The sequence below is a fragment of the Rhododendron vialii genome, chromosome 6a (assembly GCF_030253575.1).
Source record: "Rhododendron vialii isolate Sample 1 chromosome 6a, ASM3025357v1".
In the NCBI taxonomy this organism is placed as follows: Eukaryota; Viridiplantae; Streptophyta; class Magnoliopsida; order Ericales; family Ericaceae; genus Rhododendron; species Rhododendron vialii.
In genome coordinates this window covers 29,057,988-29,068,462 of record NC_080562.1, presented here as the reverse complement: position 1 = coordinate 29,068,462, position 10,475 = coordinate 29,057,988, and the positions used below count along the sequence as shown (strand labels likewise).

Sequence of the window (10,475 nt, the reverse complement as noted above, 5' to 3'; positions counted from 1 at the left end):
TTTGAACCCACTACCCCTTAACATATAAGGTTATATGTGTGAAAAAAATTTCTCTTTTTAAAAAAAAAAAACTTGTTTTGAGCTCTTTCTTCTTGAACCTGCCACACCTTAACATATAATGTTATTTGTCTCAATCTGCTTTCTTGTCTTATGTTTGGTACTACATCAACAAAAGTGCACATATAATCTTATATGTCCCAATCTGTCCTCTATACGTTATTAAAAACGAAGATAGATCTGAGACATATAAGGTTATCTATTGATAGCTGAAACGTATTTTTTTCAACACAAGCATATATAATATTATACAGTGGGGTTCTCCTGAGGGATCCCGGATTTTGGTGTGGTGCGGGATGTTGTTGTGAGCCGTTGGATTTGAATCCAACGGCCAGGATAAGACATAGCCATTAAAACCCAAATAATTACACTTTCCCCCCTAAGCCCTTACACTTCCCCCCTTCACCATCCATTCACGCAGAACGCAGAACAGAGAGAGAGAGAGAGAGAGAGAGGAAAACGAAGAACGAAGCTTGCGGGCGACGATTGACGAACGAAGAGGAGAAGAAGACCAAAGACGAACGAAGATCCACCGAGGTCTCTCTGTCTCTCTCTCGAAAAAATACCAAAAATCTGGATCGCAAGAAATTTTGAGAGAAATTTGAATTTTTTTTTTTAGGACAAACGAAGCCCGACGAAGAACGAAGAGGAGAAGGAGAACGAAGAAGCTCGACTGGAGACCAACGGCCGTCCATTGAGGTATCTCTGTCTCTATCTCGAAAAAAAAACAAAAAATTTCGATCGGCTGAAATTTCTCAAAAATTTGGGTTTTTTTTTTTAAAGGACGAACAACGAAGAACGAAGAGGAGAAGGAGAATGAAGAAGCTCGACTAGAGACCAACGGCCGTCTACTGAGGTCTCTCTGTCTCTATCTCGAAAAAAAATATATATTTGGATCGGCCGAAATTTCTCAGAAATTTGGGTTTTTTTTTTTTAGGACGAACGACGAAGAACGAAGAGGAGAAGGAGAACGATGAAGAACGAAGAGGAGACCAACGCCCGTCCACTGAGGTCTCTCTCTCGAAACATTTTTGTCGAACCCTATTTCGTAATAACCAAGTTCTGACTTCTTTTCCAATTTCTGAAAAGATCCAAGGCACTGAAAACATTTTTTTGAAGTTAACATTTTTGAATCTTAACTATCCAAGGATTGTCTTAGCATTTTCCATTATGCACAAATCTCGGCAAAGGTCATCTTATAGAAGTTAGGGTTAGGGTTTATTACAGTTCGATTTCTGTGTGAAACCCATAATTTCAAAACATAGGAACTTTGATTTCTCTTTATATTTCTGTGTTTATGAGGGTTTGAGTTCAAGTCATTAGGGTTCAGAAGATTTTGGCATAAAAATTCTTAAAGATTGGGGCCTTCCATAAATTGGCCAAGTGTTGGCCAATTTTATTTCTTCGTAGACTCGGCCGACACTCATAGGATGCCAAATCCATGCATACAGAATACAGTTTGTTAGACTTTTGTCTAACAAGAGACAAAGCCATTACATTTGGCCAACTAACTATGCTTCCAACAAACTACGCTATTCCGTTTACCCTCATACAGATTTGAAAAGGAAAAACAATTAATCCATGTTACTTATTTGTGTTATTCATGAACAAAAGTTCTATTCTGTGTTTGGTAAGCTGCCATTGATCTTAGGTGTTTTGTCGAAACCTTTAGCTATAGCTATAGCATCATGTGGATGTACTTTATAGACAATTCAATCTATCGTTTGTCTCTGTTTTTGCTTTAATGAAATGGTATTGCCTTCAGGTCTAGCATATTTTGGTAGAAAACTCCTTGTTTCATTTTGATCCTTGTTCTGTTACCAACGTGGTAAAGAATTGCATCTAGCATATAGTGGCATTTTGGGTGGGAGTGATTATACCTTGAAGCAAACATGAGTGACCAGCCCAAAGCTGAAAAGTGAATTCCAGTTCTTTTCCATTTCTATGCTTGGTGCTTGTTCTTTTGCTGATACTAGTCTGAATGTGTTGGTTCTTTTGCTGATCTTATTTGCAGGTGCTGGAGTTGAAAAGCTCACAAACTTAGCTTATTTGTAGGTGTTGAGTTTGAAAGCTCTACTTCGGTTCCAGTTGATGCTACTCGGGGGTTTTGATGTATAGAAGGAAGAGGAGTTACAAGCTTGATTTGTCTGTATCCGTGTTGAGTCCAAATTAGTTTTGGGCACATAATGAGAGAGAAGTGTTAGAGCATGTTTGTACATCCAGAGCTCATTAATCTGTTAGAGCATGTTTGTACATCTTTGTAGTGTTCCTTGTACATCTTTGTAGTGTTCCTTGTTATACATGTAGAAGTGTTCCTTGTTTGTACATCTTTGTAATCTCTAATGTGCAGTCCAATTTGATGCTTCTAACTCTCAAAAACTTTTTGTTGAAGTCAACCGTAATGAAAGTTCAGGAATTTGGTTGAAAATGGTAATGTTTTGTGTTTTTGCTTTGATTTCGAGCGTGTCCATATCCTTGGGCTATGCTTTCCTTGTAGTTTGTGGGAGCATTTAGGCATAGTTTTGTACCCTTTTGGCCAAAGACACAAGAGTTTGATAATGAACACTAGAGACTTTGGCCAGAGAAGTGTGAGGTTAATCCAAATTGAGCCAAACTTTAGGGATAATCCAAATTGAGCCACATGTCGAACTTCCAAATGACATACCAAAGCAAACAAAAACCAGAAATGAAAACTACAGTGATGGATCAAGCATGACTCCATCAATTAAACCATTATTTTCTGTCTATTATTCCTCCAAATCAAACATATACATAGTGTCATCCACAAGAAGCACCATGAAAAGTAATACAAAGAGCAATTAAACTCAAAAACTCTTCAATCAAACTCCAGAATAGGAAAACATAGTTAACACTAAAATTCAAATTGTGTCTCCAAAAGTATCGCTCCCGTTCATACAACGGCGATTATGCTCATCGATGCGATTGTCTTCCACTTGAAAAAATTATGTCTCAACTGACAAAACTCCATCTCAATTTCATCCTCTGCAGTTTATTTACACTCGATAAAAATATCTACATGAGGACACCCCTCAAGCACTTTATTAATTTGACGACGAATCTCCAAATCTGTCTTCATGCGGTTTCACCTTGTCACAAGGATTTGTTGTTTTGCTATTAACCGAATCAATTGACGAGGGACTACTAATTCCGCAACCCGAAGCCACAGATTCATCTGTATAGACAAGCAATATGGGGAACACAATTGAATAACAGTCCAACAAACCAAAGAACATTAATCGGCAGCTAACTCAAGACTGGAAATCAGTTTTAATAGACATGCTAAAATATCCAATAATCGCCAATCACAGTTGAAGGAGAAGCTTCATGCTCGTTCTAAATTTCTAATTGTATCCTTACAAACTACCTTTTTCAGATTCAAAAGAGAATAACATGCACCAAGTCCATAAAAACACTACCAATAACATGCATCATCGACAGTTTAACCATTGCTGTGGGCGGCATGATGCCCCGTCATCATCGTCATCAGGTTAGCATTCATGTTGAATCCTACTATTACTTAACCTTCTCCCCTCTCTTAACAATATGTCCAAAAAGTTACTGTATTTTAAAAAATTGTTCTGTTTGAAAGAACAATTTTTCTTCAAAAATGAAAACTGTTTTAGAAATAACAGTCTTCGGAAAATGCATAAAAGCCAAAAAAAGGATCCCTACATTCAGAAAATGGATAACCAATAGTCCAAATGGGAACTTAGCCCAAAAATTCACATCAACAAATCGACAAAACTTCTAATTTTTTTTCCTAATATTGATAACAAATGACTAAACAAGAGATGTTCTTCTGTTTTGTTTTGAGTTATTATAGGCAATTCCAAGTTGAATCATGTCGGGTGCAAAAAGAACAAGAACCGAAATTTTAGAGTAGAAAAAAGCAGAAGGAAAATGAACAAAAAAATCTAGCAGTGGCATTCCAATATTCACGAAGTCATTCTCTAACAGCATTCCAGAATTAATGTAAAAATTTAGAATTAGGGTTTTTGTAAACCAGAATTTCTGAACCAGAGAGAGACATAATGAAGCCAAACTCAAACCAAAATCAAGTGCAATACATAATGAAGCCAAGCTCAAGCACCCCACTGCTGACTAGTCTGCCTATGACACCACGTATGAAAATTAAAAGCATCAAATCTTAGATTACCATTCCGTATGTCGACATAGATGCGTCAAGACTCAAAATTCATAAGTTCTTATTTACGATCCCCACCTCCAGTGAGAGGAATCACCCACTACCATCCACAGTACAGTCCGGGGGTTCAACAGAGACAATGGGTACTGAACTTTTTATGATATTTCCCAAAAATAATGTAAATAGTGTAACAACAATCGCCTTCTGGATTTTTCGACAAAATAGTGAACCAATACACCACCACCTGTTCTTTTAGCTCCATCAATGAAATTGAAACACTCCTCAAAATAGTTTGTTGATTTTGAATCCCAAAAAAAAAACTAATTTTTTGCCGATTTTCAAATGGGCAAAAAAAGCAGTAACCAGAAACATTTTTTTTTTAAATTTCTGAGAGAGATACCTCGGTGGATGCTAGCTTCAATCTTTTGTCGTCCGTCTTCGTTCTTCTTCTCCTCTTCGTTCTTCGTCGTTTGTCCTAAAAGGCAAAAAACCTAATTTCTGAGAAACCAGAACGATCTAGATCTAGATTTTTTTTTTCATTTTTTTTCGAGAGAGGGAGAGAGATACCTCGGTGGATCTTCGTATATCTTCTTCTTCTTCGATCTTCTTCGTTCTTCTTCTCCTCTTCGTTCGTCTCCGTTCGTCGCGTGGGTTTTCGGCTCTGCTTTTCTCTCTTCGTCTGTCTGCATGAAATAGCAGTTCCAGAGAGAGAGACCTTCAGTCGTTCTCTTCTCCCGTCCGATCTTCGTCGTTCTCTGGTTCGCGTTTCTTCTTTGGTTCGAGCTTCGTTCTTCGTTTTCCTCTCTCTCTCTCTCTCTCTCTCTCTCTCTCTCTCTCTCTCTCTCTCTCTCTTTTCTGCGTTCTGCGTGAATGGATGGTGAAGGTGGGAAGTGTAAGGGCTTAGGGGGAAAAGTGTAATTATTTGGGTTTTAATGGCTATGTCTTATCCTGGACGTTGGATTCAAATCCAACGGCTCACAACAACATCCCGCACCACACCAAAATCCGGGATCCCTCATGAGAACCCCACTGTAATATTATATGTGTATAGTTGAACTTTGTATCATGCCAAATATATTCTCTACGTGTTAAAAAAGTGTACATATAAACTTATGTCACAATCTGCGTTCCTACCCTATTTTTGGTAATACATTAACAAAAGTGCACATATAATCTTATAATTTTATATGTCCCAATCTATTCTCTCTACGTTATCAAAAAACGAAGATAGATCTGAGACAAACAAAAAACATATCTTTGCGAAACATTTCTGCAAGTTTTTTTCAGCAAGTGTTTTTGGAGATAACTTTTCCAACCGAGACAACCAGAGCGATGGTGTTAGTTCTAGTGCTAGTAACGATCACCCTAAGTATGATGCAGTAACCCAATCACAGCAGCAACCACACCCTTACCCTCGACGGAGATGTCCAGCCCCGGTTCTTCAATCTTCTTGTTTGGAAGCTTGTCAAGTTCCTCTCACAATTCTGCAAACATCCCACAAACAATTCAACATAAGTACTTATAATCTTCAAATTTCTCGGAATCTTCAAAAAAAAAAAAACGACTAGCACAAAATTCGATTAAGTAGGGACATCACCGGTATCAACTCCAGCACACTCTTGGAAGCAGAGAAATGAAGGTACCCTCCAAGCATTTTAATACCTTCTCCTTTTTTGCTAGGAATCTGCTTGGCGATTTCCTAGTCCTAAAATAATGGGTTGCCCCAAACGTAGGGCGGAGACCGACGCAGCATAATATCCGGTAAGTCCGGAGTCGAATCCACGGAAACGGTGATGTGTGTTCCTCAAAAACTCGGGTTGTTACTTTTAAAAACGGGCTCTTAGGTAGCCATCCCTTGTCGGTTGATTTGAGATTAAACTAAACCTTCGAAATTGATTGTACTTTTCAGATAATTAAAAGAAAGGTACGGTCGTAGGGTTCATAGCACTTATAACTAGTCCGGATTAACCTGCTCTGTTTGGAGTTCTTAAAAATGTTTAATTTTAGATTGAAAAAGATACCCCGCAAGATGCGAGACCCTATGGTCGCCGTATACCCATGCGCAGTGAAGAATGAGTTTTGGACCCCCATTCCCCCATTCACATGGGCTCTGACGATACCCGGATTCGTCTGCGGGAAGTATTTTCCAATCTAACATCGGTTTTTCATTGTTTGATAAAAGGAGCAGTGCCCGAACTAGCCACGGTGTGATAATCACCCCATGACCCTACCTAAACGACTACTCACTATGCATTGAACAAGAAATACAAGAAACCCTAGAATTAATCATGCTTTTAAAACGCGAAATAAAAATAAATAAATAAAAGATCTAAGTTAAACAGGAATCAACGAACTTTTATTAAAAAAAAAATTTTAAATATGTTACCTCAGTGCGAGTAACTAAACAAAGCTTCAAAACTTGAAAGGAACAAAACGCAGAAGAAAGAAAAATTATCGGAACAGAAAGAAAGAGATCTTGGCAACAGCCCCCGTCTGTCCTTTCTCTTCTTTTTCACGGCCTGGTCCGTAGTCAGTAGGTATTAGGTTTTGATTTTATAGCAACTGAATGCATTAATTACATAATGGTCCCTTGGGATTTTGTCTAATATTAAATTGACCACTAAAATTTTAATGCACTTCGCACTTCAATCAAAAACTTTTGTTAACTTCCATCTTTACCCAAAAATCATAAAAATCGAGCTCGAGCAACCTGTAAACAAAAAAACGCAAAATAAATACCAATTAACAAATATAAAAGACTAGTAAGTATAGATTGGAGAGCAAAAATATGTATATTTTGGCACTTATCACACCCCCCAACTTACACTTTGCTAGTCCCGAGCAAAGAAAACAAAATACAACTAAAGAAAACAAATTAAACCGATAGTTCTTTTAAACCCCCAGGTGGCCCCGATAGGACGAGTGAAATCTCGTGAGGGTTTTCAGCAGTGATCACCCACAAAACACCAAGAATCCTTTCACATGAAATCCAAAAACCTGTAAGACAGCTCAATAATATCTCAAGTAAGGATTATGAAGACAACGCAAAGAGATAACGACATAAGCAATTCTAGATACTATCAAGTCAGAAAAATAAGTCATGGCACCGATACTCAGCGTGTGTGAACAAAGGCTTTGGTTACAAGTGAAAAATAATCAAAATTTCTCTTCGGACCGAGTCTCGACTTCAAATCTCACCGTGTTATTCACTCAACAAATGAAATCACTTGAAACAAGGTGCATATTACTCTCACTATGTGCAGGCGGAAATTATGTAAATGAAAGCAAAGTATCCTGCATAAGTTGACACGAAAAGAAAGCTTTATATAGTGGACACACGATCTCATGAACAGAATGCCAAGTATTGAAAACTCTCTCTATCCGCCAATTCACAACCAATTGCCTTTAGGATCAAATAAGACTTCAATTCTGGTGATAACGTTAGGATAGGGAAAATATTTCAAGGTTAGGGTACACATTCAAGTGTCTGAGAATAGGCTAACCACAATTCACATAGGACAAATATAACAATGCCCCCTTTTTTTTGTTTCTTTAATATTTTCCTTCTTTTCGACTCCACCACATCTCTCTTTCCTATCTTTAACACAATCCCACATTAAGAACAAACATTTCTCCTTTCCACAATAATTTGGTGTCTTCCCTTTCTGATTTTTTTTTTAATTTTATTTTTTATGTTTTTTTTCTACGAGAAAGATGACCAATCAGTAAAACCCAATTCTCACTACATTTACTCTCTCTTCTGAAAAAATATACCTCAACACAATTATCTAAGCTTTTTCAAGACACAATATAGATAGAGGAGCTCAATAAGAAAAGGGTATCATGCGAGAGGCTCAAATGGGCTCACAAGAGATAAATGTATGAAAGAAAGAAACGAACCGGCTCTAAATAGCAAAGATGGCCTATAATCCTCTCCAATGGGCAACACAACCATGCAATTTTCCAAATCCAAGAGATAAGTAGGCAATTCAAAACATTTCCAACACTCGACGACAAAAATAATGAGATCAACAACGAATTTCCTTTTCCTTTTTTTTTTGACAGCAAGAGTTTATTTGATACCACTCCAAGAAAAGATAAGGCTCTAAACTCACATGGAGCATAAGTCTCCACTAAACTAGCCATCAAGAATAATCAAGTCACAGCTCACAAGCAACCAAAGCCCAAACAGATGTGAAGTGCAAATGTGTTAAAAATAAATGCCATGACAAATTCTTCGCGATAAGCTAGTAAAAAGAATTACAATGCCACCACAATATTAGAAGAATGACTATCATATCTCAAACTCAATCAACCACGAGCCAATTTCAACAGCTTTCAGGTCTCATGCAAAAGATTTTCACTATTTTTTAATTTTTTTTAACAAAATAAAGAACAAAGTGATCACTTCCCCCAACTTGAATTATTCAATGTCCGCATTGAAAGCATGAAAAATAAAGATAGGACAGAACGTAAATAGAGGAGAGATAACACCTCGAAAAGGAGGGGCTAAGCAGAGTAAACTATAGAGAGAAGGAGACCCCCCAACTTGGATCGAACAACCTGCAAAATGTTAGCCTCCAAGACAGCAAGAAAAATAACTAAAATAAATAAATAAAGCAAGAAATAAAAGGAAAACAAAAAAAAAATCATCCACTTTCTTCACGCGAAAGACACGGGTACTACTTTTCTCCCTATTTCTCAAGTGGAAAACAGGTGGCTATACCAGACCAAAAAAAAAAAAATTCATGTACGAACAGCCAAACGCGGGTGCCGAACATTTATTATGTCAACGAGAGCTAAGACAATGAACATAGCACTCCATTCTACACTTTTTATCAAAAATTGAATTCGACCATGCCACAAGATAAGATACTTCGAATAACGCATTTGCCGAATTCAATTTAGACACTTAAGTTCAACTAAGTGCTTAGCCCAAACTAGATCAATTTTTAAAGCGTTGACAAAGTCCACAAGATATGAATGACAAACTAAATTAAATTCATCAACACAAAGAAAATCAATCTGCTCTACATTTAAAACCTCTTGCGAAAGTGGAAACTCAGAAGGAGGAGTGACACTATCTAGAGCTGAGAGTATTTGATTATTTAGGGCAATTATTGGGAATGACTCATCAAAAACTATTGATAATGACTCCTCAACGGCTATTGGTAATGACTCCTCAAAAGGCATATAGTCTTCACTAATGACAAGCAGTTCTATTTCCTCTTTCTCTCTCGCATCTGAATTAATATCCTTAGGAAGCGGCTCTATTGTCTCTTTTTCCCTATCATCAAAATTGGTACCCTCAAAACTTTCAGTCAATTCACAAAATTGGAGCTTTTGGGTTAATTTATCTAAGAAATCCCAAGCGTCTTCAGGGGTTTTATCCAGGAATTCGTCAGTGAATCTAAAATCCACCTCGCATGTCTTAAGATTTAAAGCATGGCAAAAGGTAGCCAGAAGACTGCCAATCTCACAATTAAAACTCGACCAAGAGAATACGACAAATTTAAATCGCTTCTAACACTGTGACAAAGACTCATCATCATGTTGAGAGAAATCTGATAGTTCTTGTAAAAGCATATGAGTTTCATATGAGGGATTGAAATGAATGAAAAATTGTATTACAATCTCACCCCATGTCAATCTTGGACTCAATAAATTAAACCAATCTAGAGCACTATCACGCAAAGATGCCGGAAATACATGTAAAAGAACCACTTCATCGCTAGCAAAAACCTCCTCAAGTTTATGAACATGCGAAAAATGATTTTCTGATGCAGAACCATAAAATATAGGAAGCGACACTGAACAATCAAATTGTTTTGCATAACCTCCATACCTCCTTGCAAAATGGGTCTTTTTTTTTTTCCTTTTCAACGATAAAAAAAAAAACTAAAAAGAAAGCAAATAAAAAAATAACTATCCGAATTCTTAATACACGTTACCGTCCCCGGCATCGGCGCCAAAAATGCTTGACGGAATCCTAGTCCTAAAATAATGGGTTGCCCCAAGCGTAGGGCGGAGACCGACGCAGCATAATATCCGGTAAGTCCGGAGTCGAATCCACAGAGACGGTGATGTGTGTTCCTCAAAAACTCGGGTTGTTACTTTTAAAAACGGGCTCTTAGGTAGCCACCCATTGTCTGTTGATTTGAGATTAAACTAAACCTTCGAAATTGATTGTACTTTTCAGACAATTAAAAGAAACGTACAGTCGTAGGGTTCACAGCACTTATAACTAGTCCGG

The 10,475-nt window shown here is 37.4% G+C and overlaps 1 long non-coding RNA gene across 1 annotated transcript; it reads left to right on the top strand.

The window, feature by feature from the left end:
• The first annotated feature begins 493 nt into the window (after positions 1–493).
• Positions 494–946, top strand: LOC131330129 (uncharacterized). Its single transcript, XR_009200977.1, has 3 exons — positions 494–594; positions 677–756; positions 841–946. It is a non-coding gene; the product is annotated as an uncharacterized LOC131330129 (long non-coding RNA).
• The last annotated feature ends 9,529 nt before the right edge of the window (positions 947–10,475 follow it).